We start from the raw sequence: 16,678 nt of genomic DNA, 5'->3' as shown, positions 1-16,678 counted from the left end.
CTTATTTCCCCCTAAAAAGAAGTTTTAAAAATTATGTTCTCTCCCCTCACACACGTTTCGGTCGATATCTAAAATTGTCCTCATGTTTAACTAGTTGGAAATTACATAATCCCCAGGACATTGTAAATATCAGTATTTTCAAACAACAAGGCAACTCTTTTATGTTTATACAGTGGATGGAATAGAAACTTGCTTCTCGCCGTCATCCATCGCTTAAAAGACGTGAGTAAGTACTACCCCGAGAGTCAGAAATTTTCCATCGGTTCTTTCTCTCCTTGAGATCGTATATTCGTTCCATTTTCCCCACAAAACTTTATCCAAAATTAGTTTATATTTGAAACACTTTTAATTATTATCCTACCATATTTCCCACTGATAAAATATATCGGTTGAAATTTCTTTTTATTTCCAGTAACTAAGATTGTAATTGTTTAAAGTTTCTTCTGGATTAAATTCTCCTTAAAATTAGTAGTAGTATACAATTGATCAAGGAATATGGAGAAACAAAATTTTAGCGAAAGTGTATGTTTTGATGAGGTGAATGGAGCTTTCGAAATCATCGGATGAATAATACTTTATGCTAAAATAAGACGAGATCCAGTATGTTCTTTATTCCCATTTTAGTTTTTATAAACTAAACCAAGAAGTCTTACTTATATAAATATATAGGAATTGGAGGAGATCTACAATAGCAATGTACTCAATTCTTTGGACTTTTTTTGAGTTACATCTAGAAATCAGATAATAAGCTATCATCGAAAATTATATTTAACATGCATCACCTGACAACTCGATTTGATCCTATTATAACTTTGTTGAAATCAAAAAAAAAAAATGGAAACCACCTAACTCACTAAAGAATTTGTTACCGAACAATTACAGTTACTCACTTTCTCAATTTCTGGGAAGTAAACCAAAAAAAAAAAAAAAAGACATTTACCAATTCTTAACAAATGATTATTAGTTGTAGCTATTACTCTCTTCATTTTTAATGAGTGAATCACTTTAGTTTTTTCTTTTTTATTTCCGATTACGGTTGAAATTCAATATCATCTTGTGTAAGGTTCAGGTACACAGCACCGTAGTTCGACAGCTGTGCAATTTATGGCGAGCTCCTCTTTCTGGAGAGGCACTTCCTCTATTTTGAGACCTAGAGCGGGGGTGGCCTTCAGCGTGGTACCAGTGGAGGCAAGTGTGGGACTTTCAGATGCCTGCATCCAACAAGTCACCGTGTATAGGCTGGCCACGGAGGTGGCAGCATCAGAAAGGGAGGCGTCTTTTCCCTTCAGCAGAGACCAGTTCCCAGAGCCACTGAGATGAGTCACCGTCCTTGCCGCATGGCTGTGAGCAGCCACTATTCCTGGCAGCCTAGGCGATCGGTACCTCGGTCCTAAAGGGAGAATCGAGCACTACGTGACAGCTAATTTTATGTGTGCCGCAGGGTACCGGTATCTCTGGTTGTGTCAATGAGGTGTGTCGGATGAGATCAGCATTTGAATCCAGGGAAAGCAAACTGCCCTCCCCAGCGCGGACGGGCATCGTCCAATCCTTGGAGAAGCCTGAATCGAACAAAAGGCGAAGGGAGGAAGGAGGAATTAGCTCCTTTCTTCCTGCCTCGCTGTCTGAACTGGGACATCTCATCTCATCTGCCCTAAGACTGGGAGTTACACCACCAGCCACCCTGGGCCTCAGGCCTTAGGACTCCAATGAATTACACCACCAGCTCTCCTGGGCCTCCAGCCTGCAGGTGGCAGGTCGTGAGACGTCTCAGTCTCCATAATCTTATAAGCCAGTTCCTCATGATAAATCATATATATATATATAGAGAGAGAGAGAGTATATATCATATAGTAATCATATATATATAATATATAACTTTACATAATATGTATATATCATATTGGTTCTCTAAAGAACCTTGATTAATATACACTGTAAATTTTTTGTGTTATATTTAAATATAAACATTTAACATTACATACTTTCTACTCAATCTTGAAGCCACAGATTTGGCAGAGGCCATTTAGGCAAAACATCCGCCACGTAAACGAACAAAGTAGGTCTTCGCTGCCCAATCGGACATTATTGTTTCATTTTAAAAAGCGTATTAATACTCATCCCTATAACGACCAGCCCCTTGATGAATGAGAATTCTGAGAAAGAGAAAGCAAAAGAAGGTACTGAAACTCGCCCTGGCTTTTATCGAATGCGGTGAGGTCGGCCGCCCCAGTCCTTCCTAAAGTTCTGCTGTTCGCACGTGACCCTCTGTCAGGGTCCCTCAGGGTCACCGCATCCAGTGACATTAGCTAGCGGAGCAAAGAGGGACAAGTTGTTGCGTGAAAATTGTCATGATTCCACTGGCGCATTCTACAATAGAGTTAAATTCCAAGCATCGTGACACAAGGCAAAATATCTCATGCTATGACATGCTTTGCCTTTAATGGAAATATATGTAAAGCAGAGGAAGTGAAAATCAATTGATCGATCGATCGATTGATTGATTGATTGATTTAATTAATTAAACCTTGTGGTGCCTTGACCAAAGGAGACTTCTCTTGATACCAATATTTCAAACAGTCCGTTCATTTAGAGCCCCAGAAGTTTTACTCACACACACACACACGCACACGCACACGCACACACACACGCACACGCATCCCTCAGGGTAATGCGGCATAGTGAAATTCAAGCACGGGTGAGAAGAAGGTCAATTGTGAAAAGAGGCTGAGAAAGGCGTCCGGGACACTTCTACACCCAGGTGGTGAGATGTCACAGGTTAATTTTAAGAAAGAATATATTCGGAAGTTGAGGGTCTAGCAGTGTGATTCTTTTTAAAACTATTTGCGACCACACATCCCCAAGACAGCCTTTACTTATCCTCTGGGGTACGCGTGCCCAGTTTATTGACTACTGACCCAGCAAGAAGGCAAGTTAGCTGGGATCTACAGAATAAAATGGAATTGGCCAGATCAAGGACACAGGGGAAGTCCTGACAGGCTTCCTTTTCAGATCAGAAACAAGAGATGCGGTGTCCGTGTGAACACGCTGTATCGGTGGTTACAGAAGTAGACAGGAACTTTTCGATAGAAGCTGCTTTTTCAGTTCCATCAGCCATCGATCCCTGACACCAGCATGTGATAATGTGTTCTTCTTCCTACTGGAATGACTGCTCACTCTTTCTGTCCTTCCGGACCCTTCCTTTCCACTCTTCAAAGGACACCTCATATCCAACCACACGACTTCCTTTTTCACATCTGAAGATTTTGGAACCGGTTCCAATGTGCGGAGGCGGGGGATTTCCCCGCACTACCAGGCAGTTCTCCAGCACCGATTCAACTCATTTCTGATGCCGTCTACCAGGAGATAGCTTCAGATCCCACAGGGTAAGGGGTCAGTCCCACTCTCTCCCCGACTTCAAGCACCAGTCACAAGTCCAGGTCGTCACCTCTGCTTCTGACCAACTGGCTATAGATGGGAGGTTTCAATTACCCCTCCTTGGTGGCTCACAGAACTCAGAGAAGTAAGTATTTGGTATTCTTTTCTCCTAGTACTTTTGGAACTACATCTTCGGGCTCACAGAACTCAGAGAAGTAAGTATTTGGTATTTTCTCCTAGTACTTTCGGAACTACATCTTCTGCCTGTATATCTTTAATTCTTCTAGAATATATTCATTATTTATGAATCTGGTTTTAAGTTTTCTGTTTAGTTCTGTATGCCAGTACCTGTATTTGTTTTCATTTTAGTTTTTAAAATCTGATAGTTCGACTATGTTTCTTATTTTCATCCTTTCTTATTTTCGAATCTTTTGTTGTTTCTAATTTTCAAATTAAGGAACTGTGTTCCTTATTTTCAAATCTTTCTCGACTATTCTTCACTATTTATTCCTTCCCATGCAGATCGACACTGTCGAGTTAAAAAAATTTCTGGTGCAGTATCAACTTTATAAAGTAATATACAGAGAACCTGACATCTTCGCGATTGAGATCGCCTAATCGGACACATGGTAGGTTTTTGTCACATAGTCATTGTTATAAAAATAAGGTGTAGAATAGAACTTGGACTTGATCTCCCTTGTTAGCAGGGCAACGCCCATGCTGCAAACACAGGGGGATTTCTGGGATGAGATATCCCGATGCGGCTTTCCCAGGAGACATTACGGTTTATGAAATCATCAGTAACTGATAAAAACATACCTTTTCTGTAACACGGCATTTCAGCGATGAATAGGAAAAAGACACTGTGCGCTTTCCCCTCAAATTTGTACAGCACGTGTGGCAAATGCGGATTCCTACTGCACATACCAGTAGGTCCATCCAGTAATGAAAACACGTACAATACCTGTCAGATTGTACATGTAATAATAATTGCTCACCCACATCATGGGACATTGATCTAATTAGTGGGGTTTTGTATTAGTCATCTATTGCTGCATAAAAAATTACAAAACTTAGTGGCTTAAAACAACAAGCATTTCATGAGTTCGCAGTTTCTGTGGGTCAGGAATTACTAGACGGTTCTGGCCAAGGGTCTCTCACGAGATTGCAGTCAAGCTGCCAGCCATCCACAGTCATCTGAAGGCTTGGCCAGGGCTGGAGGGTCTGCTTCCAAGATCACTCGCCAGTCAGTCGTCCCCCAGATTACCAGTATGATAGGAGCTAATTTTCAGAGAGATGGCAGAGCGGGACAAGTTTTTTTTTAAGGGGAGGAGGAGTTGATCCTATAAAGAAATATAGATTTGAACAACGACAGATTTCCACCTGCAATTGTGGACGCCAGAAAAAAAATGGCACAATATCTTTCAAATGCTTAAAGAAAAGAATTATTAGAAAGAAAAGAACTGTTAACCTTGAGTTGTATATCTGACAAAGCTATTCTTCAAGAATGAAGAGGAAGTGAAGATTAAGGGAATCCAGAAGCATTTGTTGCTAACAGTACTAACCTTAAAAAATGGGGGGAAAAAAAACTTCACATAGAAAGAAAGTGGTAACAGGAGAAGGCTGGGTCCTTCCGACAGGAAGGAAGATCATCTGAATGAGCAAAAATAGCAGCAAACTTAATAGACTGTCTTTCACTCCATGAGGTTCTTTAATCACAAATTTTTGGTCGATACAAATGTTATAACACCATCTGATGTGGTGCTAAATGGATGTAGAGGAAACATTTAAGGCAATTTCACTCAAAAGATGAAGAAGCTAAAGAGACCTCAAATGAAAGTAAGGTGTCTACGCTTCCCTGGAAGTCGTACAGCATCAACACCAGGAGGCTGAATGCTGCACAAGCAGACAGCAATACCACTAGGAGAAATGTACAATGGGATATAATCGAAACAATATAAATAAATCAAAACAAAACTGTTTAAAAACGTTCAGTGTATCCCTGGGAAGGCAAGCGACGAAGAGGAACGAGAAACGGAGGAAACAAACAGAAAAGTAATAATAAAATGGCAGACTTTTACCAACTAAAAGAAAAGAGAGCGGCAGAGCAGATTCAAACACGCAATCCAGCCAGACATGACCTATGAGAAATTCACATCGCGCATCACGACATAGATGTGTTGACAGTTAAAGGATGGGGAAAGATGCATCGTGTAAATAATGAAAAGGAAAAGCATGAATGGCTCTGTTGAAATCAGGTAAAGTGACTTCAGAGCAAAGAAAAGTACAAAGGACCGAAGGGGACATAACAGAATGACATTTCGCAGCTATCGTATTTGAAATTGTAAGTGGTGATGATAAAGGTGCAGTTGTAAATACATAATCTCCAAAAATGTAATGAGAAGTCACTTCTCATGTCATCGATGATATGGCCTTCGGCCCCGTCCGTCAGAACACGACGTTTGCTCTCCCGATTATAAAATCCATTTTTATATATCGATATACATTATGTGCACACAGCTAACTAAGGCGGAACAAAGCAATATTTACAGGTGTTTATAATTTCTAGTCTAAAAAAGAAATTTCCAAACACATGGTGGAAAATAATAATAATCAAAGGGAGGTGGGGAGTAGGTGGAGGGGTAGAGGAACCAAGAATGGGAGAAAGCTGCGGTTTGAGTAAGAGGAAGACACGATCTGGCAGATTTTCACAGGATCGCAGCGGCTGCCTGCAGAGGACACAGAGCGAGGGGCCGGGCAGGTACGAAGCAGAGCCCTGGCGGATGCCGGCGCAAACGCCCCGTAATGCCGCTGAGGACAATGGCGCCTCCGACCTGGAGGGCCAGACTCCAGATAGACTCTGAAAGTAGGTAATTTTCTTTTCAAAATGAATCATATTGTTGAACACACATTACACAACTAACTCGCTTTTTTTTCTCTTTCCAAATCAATAGCTGAAGATCTAAGTTATTCATATTAAGAATGCTATGGCCAGATCATAATTTATTCAAGCAGTCTCATTTTGATGAAGAATGAGTTTCCAATTGGGGTCCTTACAAACCACACCATACCCATCTTTGGACTCTGATCCTTATAGGTCGATGTACTCGTTTCTATAGAATGGAGTTCTAGGAGCGAGAAAGCAGAATTAAGAGGTGTATGGATGCGTACTTGCACGAGATATTGTCAGATTACTTTCCCCAATTCCAGTAACTGGTAAACAGAATTCTAAGATGACTGTCCCCTCCCCACCATGTACGCACCCCGTCATAATCCCCAGGACTGTGAATGCTGTAGAGCTCCTGATTATGTTGTATTAGAAGAGATTTTTCCAGGTGGGCCTGACCTAATCACGTGAGCTCTTTATTTTTTTAACCGTTTTAATTATAATTGACATGCAATATTATATTAGCTTCAGGTTTACAACATAGAGATCCAACGCTTCTATACTTTACGAAGCGATCGCCACAGTGAGTCTGGTAACCATCTGTTAAGCCAAGAGTTTTCTCCTGCTGATCACAGAAAAGGAAGTCAGAGACCGGAAGCATGAGAAGAATTTGAGGCGCCATCGTTGGCTTAAAGATGGAGAGTGCCACGTGGTAAAAGGGGTCGGGGTGTCCACAGTTGCTGAGAGTGACCTATGGCTGACAACCATCAAAGAGATGGGGACCTCGGCCCTACGACAGCAAGAAAATGAATTCTGCCAACAACCAGTGAGCGGGAAGGGCCCCAGATAAGAACCGTGGCCCAGCCAACCCAGAAAGATGCTGAGCACAGAACGCGGCCGCACTCTGACCTATGGACACTGCGAGATAATAAATATCCCTGTGATGCTGTGAGCCACTAAACGTGGGGTAATGTTATACAACAATACAAAATCAATATGGTTAGAATCTATCCCTCCAACAGCAATGTACCAGGAACCTCTTCTCTTTATCTTATTACTGGCATCGAAAGTTAACTACATATATTTTCAAATTGACTCAGATAATCTAGAGATGATTTAAGGCGGCGGTCCTCAACCTTTTTGGCACCAGGGACCGGTGCTCCTATGAGACTCTAACGCCTGATGACCTGAGGCGGAGCTGAGGTGGTGACGCTGGCGCTGGGGAGCGGCTACAGGTACAGATGATGCTTCGCTCGCTCATCCGCTGCTCACCTCCTGCTGTGCGGCCCAGTTCCTGACAGGCCACAGACTTACCAGTCTGTGTCCCAGGGGTTGAGGACCCCTGATTTAAAGTATACAGGAAGATGTATGTAAGCTCTATGCAAATACTATACCATTTTATATAAGAGACTTAAGCATCCACGAATTTTGGCATCCACAGGGGCAAGGTGGGGGGAGCCTGGAGCCAGTCCTTCACGGGCAGCGAGGGACGACCGCACGGGTTTACAGAAAGATGATGCAGATCTGCCCTGTCGCTCCAACCCTGCTGTTCGGTCGGCAGAATTGCTCCTTAGGGAGCCACCTATGAGCTGCAGGCTCCAGAGTCTGTTCCAACTGTCCTCTTTGTCACCCTGCCCTCGTCTCTCCCGCTAACATCCTCAGAGCGTACACAGTTATCCCCAACTTCCCATGACTGGGGAAGAATCTCAAGCACCATGATGGCAGGTCGAACCCCAGTAATCCCACCCAAGGGAAAAGCAAGTCAAGCTGGACATGAATGGAGATCGGGGGTAGAGGGAGGGAGTCAGAGCCTCCGGGCCCCAGGAATGAGCAGCCGTCTGGCCGGTTACCTCCCTGGTCGGCTCCCGTGACCATCATTAGCCTACGGCCTCGACTTGGCAGAGATTTCCTGTTTTATATTTTAAATTTGGCGGGGGTTTGGGGGGGAGGCATGACTAAATGGTATGGACAAGAAAAACGGCACTTACTTGTGTTTTAGAAAGGAAGATTAAAACAGGCCGTCGGGTGCATCAAAAGCAGAGTCACGGGGAGAACGGGCTCTTCTCTGGCCCATTTCAACCCCAAAACCAGGCTCCTGGGGCCCTCGGCCTCCACGGGGCACTCGGCACTGCTGCTCCATCTTCTGCGGCCGATGGTAAGTGTGACGTCTAACTGTGACGCTGTGATAGAGCCCTGACTTCCAAAGGCAGCATCTCTCTCCTTTTCATACGAGGACACGCAGTTATAGTCCCTAAAAAAGAAGAGCTCTAATTCTCCAGAACCAGTCAGCTACGATAATAATGCTGGAAGGCCACCAGTTAGAGCGAAACCTCTTCCTTGAACCCATTCGACTGGAGCAGAACTCTGCCCGCGGCGAGAAAGGAAAGCAGCACGTAGTTTCACGGTATTCACCTTCCCACCGTCCACGGAGACGAGATGGAAACCTGCCTGGGTGCAGCACATGGGGGAATTTGTAGCAGTTATGATCTGTCATAAATGTAACCGCTCTGAATCTCTTCTGTCCAACCAACTTCTGACGTCCTGACCACGAGAATAAACAGAAAGAGGCCTAAAATAGAGAGCTGACAAAAAGTGGAGCCTGGAACCCGGGAGTCACAGATTGGACCCCTGCCGTGACACGTGTAACCATGCTAGCCTATTGTACTTCAGTTTTCAGGGAATGCTCCATGTCTAGGCCTCCTGGGAATTTCGGCGGCAGACATCAAAAACGAGGAGTGAAAGGTAGTTGGGAGGAAGAGATACTGTCGCCTCCTGTGTAAGCTACTTGGCGTAAGCGAAGACATTAAGTATTTTATAAATCCAGGGAAATTCCAAGAATGATAAATACTAACTATGAATCAGATGCTAAAGATGTTAAAATCTTTGGATATTCACTAATCATCACAACAATCCTAATGTAGGAGGAGGCAAGAGAATTAGAATGTTAATCAAGCCACAGTCAGAGACTGCGGGTGCTGATCAGCCCCATCTAATGTAGGAGGAGGCAAGAGAATTAGAATGTTAAACAAGCCACAATCAGAGACTGCGGTGTGCTGATCAGCCCCGTAGCCAGGCCAGGGGGACACCTGCAGAACAAAGGAAGGTTTCTGCTGGGACTGCTGACAGCCCATTCCCCACACCACGAAGGGGCAACAGGAACCGACAGTCATTCCCTATGGTTAAGACCATGGGGAACCTTAGGATTCAAGGCTGGGAGCTGCCAGCAGGCCTTTCGCTCTATATATTCTTACCTTTTCACGCTACATACCCTTCCCCTTCCTAGCTGTCTGTCTGTATCAAAGGAAATGGGCTAACCCTGTCTTTTAAACAATAACTCACAGGAACTAAAGAATAATATATAAACTGAAGTCCCTGAACACTCGAGGGCCCCTCTCCCACCGCCACTCACGGTCTTTCCAAGTCTCTCTTGGTCCCTCTCACTCTGAGGAGACCACACTCTGTGGAATGCGACCCCTTTTCTAATAAACTTTCCTTTTGACTCTAACTTTGGCGCGCGTGTTGAATTCTTTCCACACTTTCCACCAAAGAACCCTCTTCTCCTCTCAGTGCGGGGCGTGGCCTCCCCTCCAGCTCAGGGAAATTCGCCCTGTCCCGCATCAAAGTAAATATTGGTATTGTCCCATTTAACAGATAAAAAATGGAAATTCGTGGACGTCATGTACCTTGAGTAACGATACATAGCTCATCCACGACAAAACTGGAACTGAGACCCGTGTCAGCTGGATTCCAAAACTCGTGTTCTTAACCATTGTGTTATACGACCAAGCTCTAAGGAAAGGCGCTTGGCAGAAACAGCAGGGCACATGAGAGAGGAAGGATTGCACTAGAGGAGGAGGGACCGCACCGAGAATCGCAAGCAGCACAGACGCGACTGGAGGTCCGAGTCCTCCTCGTATCAGACCTAAATCCTGGGCCCAGTGAGATTGGCTCATCTCAGAAAAACGTCATCCAAACCCTCTCAGGTAATTTCAGTAGGAGACCTCCCAAGTCTCATTTTCATTTTCCCTAGCCTTTCCAGACAACCTGAAATTAAGAATATGTCCCTATGTTCTCTCATTACGTGTGTCCAGAGATTTTTGACGGTCCAGAGATGTTTAACTTATCACCAGCACCTCGCACAATGCTCGGTATAGAATAGATGTTCAATGAATTATTTAAACTAATGATTAAATGAATCAATGAATGAATGAATGAATCTATATATATCTCTTTTACTCCGTTCCCTGATCCTTCAAAATGATGCATATCTAAGTAAATATATAACAATGATAGCATATAAGTTATTAGGAAAGCGAATGGACTTAAAATATTCTAGGTCTTTTATTGTTCTGAAAAGGTAGACTTCAATAAATGAGATGGTAAAGTTTCAGAAGTGATCACTAAAAGTAATGAAAACAAATAGAGGAAACTGGAAGAAAATAAACAAAAATTCAGTTATTAAAAAGACAAGAAAAAACATAATAAAGTAGAAGGACAGAAACCAAAGTTACGTGGTAGGGGAAAAAGAGAGTTATTTTTATGAGAATTATTTTTTTTTAATATGATGGACTAAAGTCAACAATTAAAGGACACATATAGTTCACTTAGATTTTTCAGATTTCAGTTGTATCTTGTTTACAAGAGAACCAGTTATAGGCTATTTATAAGAGAATTGTCTAAGATTGTTGGAAAACCTTGGCCTACAGGCCGAATTAGACTCACTGCCTGTTTTTTGGAAATGAGGTTTTGCTAGTATACGAACACACCACTTGCTCACATGTTGTCTATGGCTCGTTCACTCTGCAGCAGCAGAGCAGAGGTAAATAATTACAGCAGAGACTGTACTTAAGCCTACAAACTTAAAAATATTTACTCCGGCTCTTTATGGAAAAAATTTTTCTGACAACAGGTATAAAAAGACATGGAAAGATTAAAAGATTCAGTTCATCTAGAAGAAATTTTTTTAAGTTAACTTCTTTGCAACTAACAAAGTAACCTCAGAAAATAACAAAACGATGCCAAGAAAAATTAAAGAAATCGTAACGAAATGGAAGAGTATGTTACGCTCCTGGATTATAAACCTCAAAATCTGTTAAGATATCATTTCAACACAAATTGTGTTATAGATTCAGTTCAATCCCAATCTAAACTCCCAACAGAGGTTTTTGTTTTGTTCCGTTCTGTTTTGTTTGGAATTTGACAAGCTAATTCTAAAATTTAAGCTAATTCTAAAATTTACACAGATTTTATAAGGAAACATCGAGGGCCTAGAACAGCCAAGGCAATCTTGTAGAAGAATAAAGCTGGAAGGCTTACGCTATCTGACATCAAGACACTATGAAATTGAAGAAATTAAGACACCATGATATTGGCTCAAGAACAGAGCCGTGGTAGAATAGAAAGTCAGAAACATATGTATACGATCACCCGATTTGTGTCGAAGATGCCAGTTCAGTGGGGAAAGCATAGTCAGTTCCGTGAAGAGTGCTAGATCAATTGTATACCCATTCTGAAAACTTAATCTTATGATACATGCAAAAATCTATTCCTAGTGGATGATAGCCCTAAACATGAAAGCTAAAACAATAAAGATTATAATGGAAAATAATAGAGGAATATCTTCTTGAACTGAGAAGCCAGAAGTCTCTTACACGGGACACAAATAGCACCAGCCAGAATCGGACTTCCTTAAAATCAAGACCTTCTGTTTATCAAAAGACGCTATTAAGAGAATGAAAAGGCAAGTCGCACACAGGAATGTCTTTTTAATACGCATATATGACAAAGAATTACCCAGACTATATTTTTCTTGATTCTATAAATCAATAAGGAAAAGACACACCGCTCAGGGGTGAGGAGAGGAGAAAAAAGAACCAAAATCCAAAATCACTTAATAAGAAAAGAAAAAAGACATCCAAATGGCCAATAAACAAATGAAACTGTGCTCAACATCATTAGTCATCACAGAAATGCAAATTAGAAACCACAATGAGATACCACTAGACACCCACCAGAATTACTAAAATTAAAATACGAATGATCCCAAGTGTTTGCAAGGATGGAGAGCAACTGGAATTCTCATACAGTATGGCTGAGAGAGTAAATTAGTACAATCATTTTACAAAACTGCTGGGCAGTGTCTAAGGCAAAGGCCGTACTTACTCAATAACTTAGCAATTCTACTCCCGGGCGTTTACCAATACATGTGAATGCTTATTCCCTCCACCAACGTCATGTACGAGAATGTTCATAGAAAGGTTATTCTTTACGGCTCCGAATAAGAAACAACCTAAATGATTGTCAGTAATAGAGTGGAGAAATATTGACACAATGGAATACTTGAGAACAATAAAAAATAATCTACTGATACACAAAATAACATAGATAACTATAAAGCCATAATGTTGTGCAAACAGAGACAGATACAAAAAATAAATGTTGTTTAACTATTTATATGAAGTTCAAAAATGCATCAAACCTATCAGTATTGGCAGAGGTTCACAGTGGTTTGAGTGGTTATTGACAGGAAGTAGTCAGCCAGGCAACTTTCGTGGTTCAGGAAATGTTCTACATCTTGATCTAGGCAGTAAATTACTCTTTACCTTCAGTGCTCTAAAAAGTATAACTTAATCGCAGTCAATTTTCGATGTTTTCTGCATTATACTTCAAATTTTTAATTTATTTTTATTTTTATTTTTTATTATTTTTATTTTTTTATTATTTTTATTTTTATTATTTTTATTTTTAAGTATACCTCAAATTTTTAAGTGTCAAAATACATGAAACAAAAATGGATAGATCTATAAGGAGAAATTGACAATTCAATCATTCCAGTATTAGATTTCAATATATCTCTTTCATTAATAAACAGCTAAGAAGATAAAAAAAAAATTAGGAATGATATAAAAAATTTGAACATAATAAGACTGATTTAATAAACATATATGAAAACCAGTCCCCAACAATTAGAAAATACCCTTTCTTCTCACATACTCATGAAATATTTATAAGATAGCAAGCCATAGGCCAAATTCCAACAAATATCAGATTGTTGTTATATGCATAGGGCACAATGCATTAGGTTTGAAATCACTACAAAAAAATTTAAAATTCCTACCTTTTGGAAATTTAAAGACGTAGATGTGAAGAATTCATGGATTAAAATAAATCATAATAGAAAACTTTCAATGTTTAAAACTAAACAATAGTAAAAATACCGCATCTGCTACAATGAAACAAGTGGACCCAAGTTTGTCCCCCTACTATAAAACTTCGTAAAACTTCGTTTTAAGAAATTGTAACGCAAAACTGTGTCCTTCCAACAGAAAGAAACTAAACCAGAACCCTCTGCTTCTGGCTTTCTGCCCGAAGGCATCTCCAGACTAGTGAAAAGAGGGAGAACCAGGGCAGAGGCCAGTGGCTTCCACAAGCTCGTGAGACAGAGAAGCAGCTCCGGCAGTCGCCGGGGGCGCTGAAGGGATCACATTTGTCAAGGCGGAGCACGGCAGAGAAGCAAGAGAGGCACAGACCACAGTGCAAGAGATGCACAGAAAGGGCTCCAGGAATCCAGATCCTGGTCCTCTGCCGTCCGTTGCTAAATAGTGAGACGTTAAAGCATCAGGTAAAACGCCGTGAGGCCGGGCGAAGACTTCCAGGAGAGCTCCAGGGCGGAAAGCTCCCGGCACGCTCACAAAGTGGGGGCATATTTGAGCGAACGAAGCCTACTTGAAACTTTAACGAAGTTTAAAACAACTTTCGGACGAAGAATGTGAGCCATGAGTAACTTAACTTGTTGCCGGAATTTGTACCAACCTTCTCTAAAGAAAGACTGCCAAATTCAGATGCTCGAGCATGTTAACAATTACAACGTCCAGCATCTAGTAAAAATGACTTTTAAAAAATACTAGAAATGCAAATGGTGGGAAAATGTAATCCATAACCAGACGAAAAATAAGTCAGTAAAAACAGCCAAGAAATAACAGTAATGACATATTAGTCACCAAGCACATTAAAATAACTATTAAAAATATGCTCAAAGGTGTGAATGAGAACATGAAAATATGCTCAAAGGTGTGAATGAGAGTAGAAATGCAGGATTGAAAAAAGAACCAAATGGGAACTGAAAAACACAATATGTAAATTGAAAAACTCACTGAATGTAATTAACAGCAAATTAGGTACTGCAGAAGCACTGAACTTGAATATATGCAACAGAAACCATCCAAACTGCAGCAAAGAGAGAAAAAAGATGGAAAAAATTAACAAAGCCTCGGGGACCCATAGGACAATGTCAAACAATCTAACAGAAGTGTAATTGGAATCCCAGAAGGAGAAGAAAATGATATGAGGCAGAAAAAAAATATCTGAAGAAATAATGGTTCAACGCTTTCTAAATCTGATGAAAATTGTAAGCCCACAGACCCAAGAGCCTCAATGAATCACAAGTAGAACAGACAAAACAGAAAGAGAGACTTACTATGTCACCCACCTGATAGGTCTCCACGTGGCCAATTTACTTTCAACAAAAGTGCCATGATAATTCATTAGGGAAAGGAAAGCCAATTAACGGTGCTGGAACAACTGATATCCATTTGGAAAAAAGTAAACTTTGACCCTTTCATACCATATCCGAAAAATAACTCAAAGTGGATCGTAGACCTAAACGTAAAGTCCGAAAGTATAAAACTTCTAGAGGAAAACATATACGAAAATACTTCAGGGTAGATGAAGGTTTCTCAACGTAGAACGCAGAAAGCATGAACCATAAGAGGCAAAACTGATCAACTGAATTCGATTAAAATTAAAATCTCCGCTCTTCAAAAGAACAGACTAGGAAGAAAGCCAAAGACAAAGAGAAAGTATCTGCAATACATAGAACTGATGAAAAATTTTGTATACAGAATACAGAAGGAACTCTTACAACTGGATACGAAGAAGATAATCAACCCAATTTTTTAAGTGGGCAAAGTATTTGGAGAGACATGTCACAAATATTACACAGATGTCTGATGATCATGTAAAAAGATGCTTAACATCATTAGTCATCTGAGAAACGCAATGTGAAACCACAGCTACATACCACTACACACCCACTAGAATAGTTAAGATTTAAAAGACTGACAATAAGAAGTATTAATGAGGATGTGGAGTGACTGAAACCCTCACATATTACTGGTAGAAATTGAAAATGACACCACCATTTTTTTAAAAACGTTTGGGTCATTTCTTATAAAATTAAACTTACATTCACCATATGACCCAACGATTCCACATCTAAGAAATTTCCCAAGAAAAATGAAAATGTATCTCCACACAAAAACCTGTCCACGTATGTTTTAAACTTTATTCACAATAGCCAAAAGCTGAAAACAACCCAAACATCCATCCAGAAATACATAGATATACAAATTGTGATCTATCCATCCCATAGAATATTAACCTACAGTAAAAAGGAAGTAATTATATACAACATGGATAACTCTCAAAAATATTCTGCTGAACTAAAGAAACAAAGGAAAAGAGTAAATGCTATTTGTTTCCATTTATATGAAACTCTACAAAAGACAAATCTGTAGTGACAATAGGTTAATGGAATAGGTGATGACTGCCAAGGAAGATGAGGGCATGTCTTGGGGTGATGGAAAAAGTTCATACTTTAATTGTACTGGTGGTTAGATAGGTGTAAACATTCACCAAAAACTCGTCTAACTGTACTCTCATAAAAGGTGCACTTTAATGTATGTAAGTTAAATCCCAATAAAGATTATTTAAAACACTATAGATTAAATTTGTGGAATATAATAGAACAGTGAGGAAAATTCACAGCTTTGTTTGTTTACAGTAGAAAGAAGAAATGTTCAAATTAATGATATAAGCTTCCAAGTTAAGAAGTGAGAAAAAGGACGAAAGGGGTGGAAAATAAAAGGAAATGATAAAGAGCAGAATTGACTGAAATAGAAAAGAAAGAATCAAAGTAGAGAATTAACGAAGCCAAAACTTGGTTCTTTGGAAAGAATAAAAAAAAAAAAAATAGACGGACTTCTAACTGTGCTGTTCAATGCCACAATCATTAAAGGTAAATACAGATTAATTAAAATTAAATACAATTAATGTAGTTCCTCAGTCACACAAGTCACATTTCAGGTGTCCGGTAGCTGCATCTAACTGGTGGCGACCTTCTTGGACAAAAAGAGTGTTTCCGTCATCACTGAAAGTTCTCTTGGATAGCACCACTCAAACGGGCCGCAAGAAAGAGAAGGCACACAGAGATCCTGCCCTCAAGAAAGGTTTAGTCATAAGCAATTACAATATGATAGAATTATGATACTCTCCTATTACGGGGGAAGTAAAAGGAGCTATAAAACCACAGAGGAGAAACACCTAGCCCAAATCTGCATCACCCTAGGGCTTCTCAGA

Source organism: Pteropus alecto, unplaced genomic scaffold (assembly GCF_000325575.1).
Source record: "Pteropus alecto unplaced genomic scaffold, ASM32557v1 scaffold101, whole genome shotgun sequence".
NCBI lineage: Eukaryota > Metazoa > Chordata > Mammalia > Chiroptera > Pteropodidae > Pteropus > Pteropus alecto.
The sequence above is the reverse complement of the archived record's forward strand: the minus strand, read 5'-3'. Positions refer to the sequence as shown.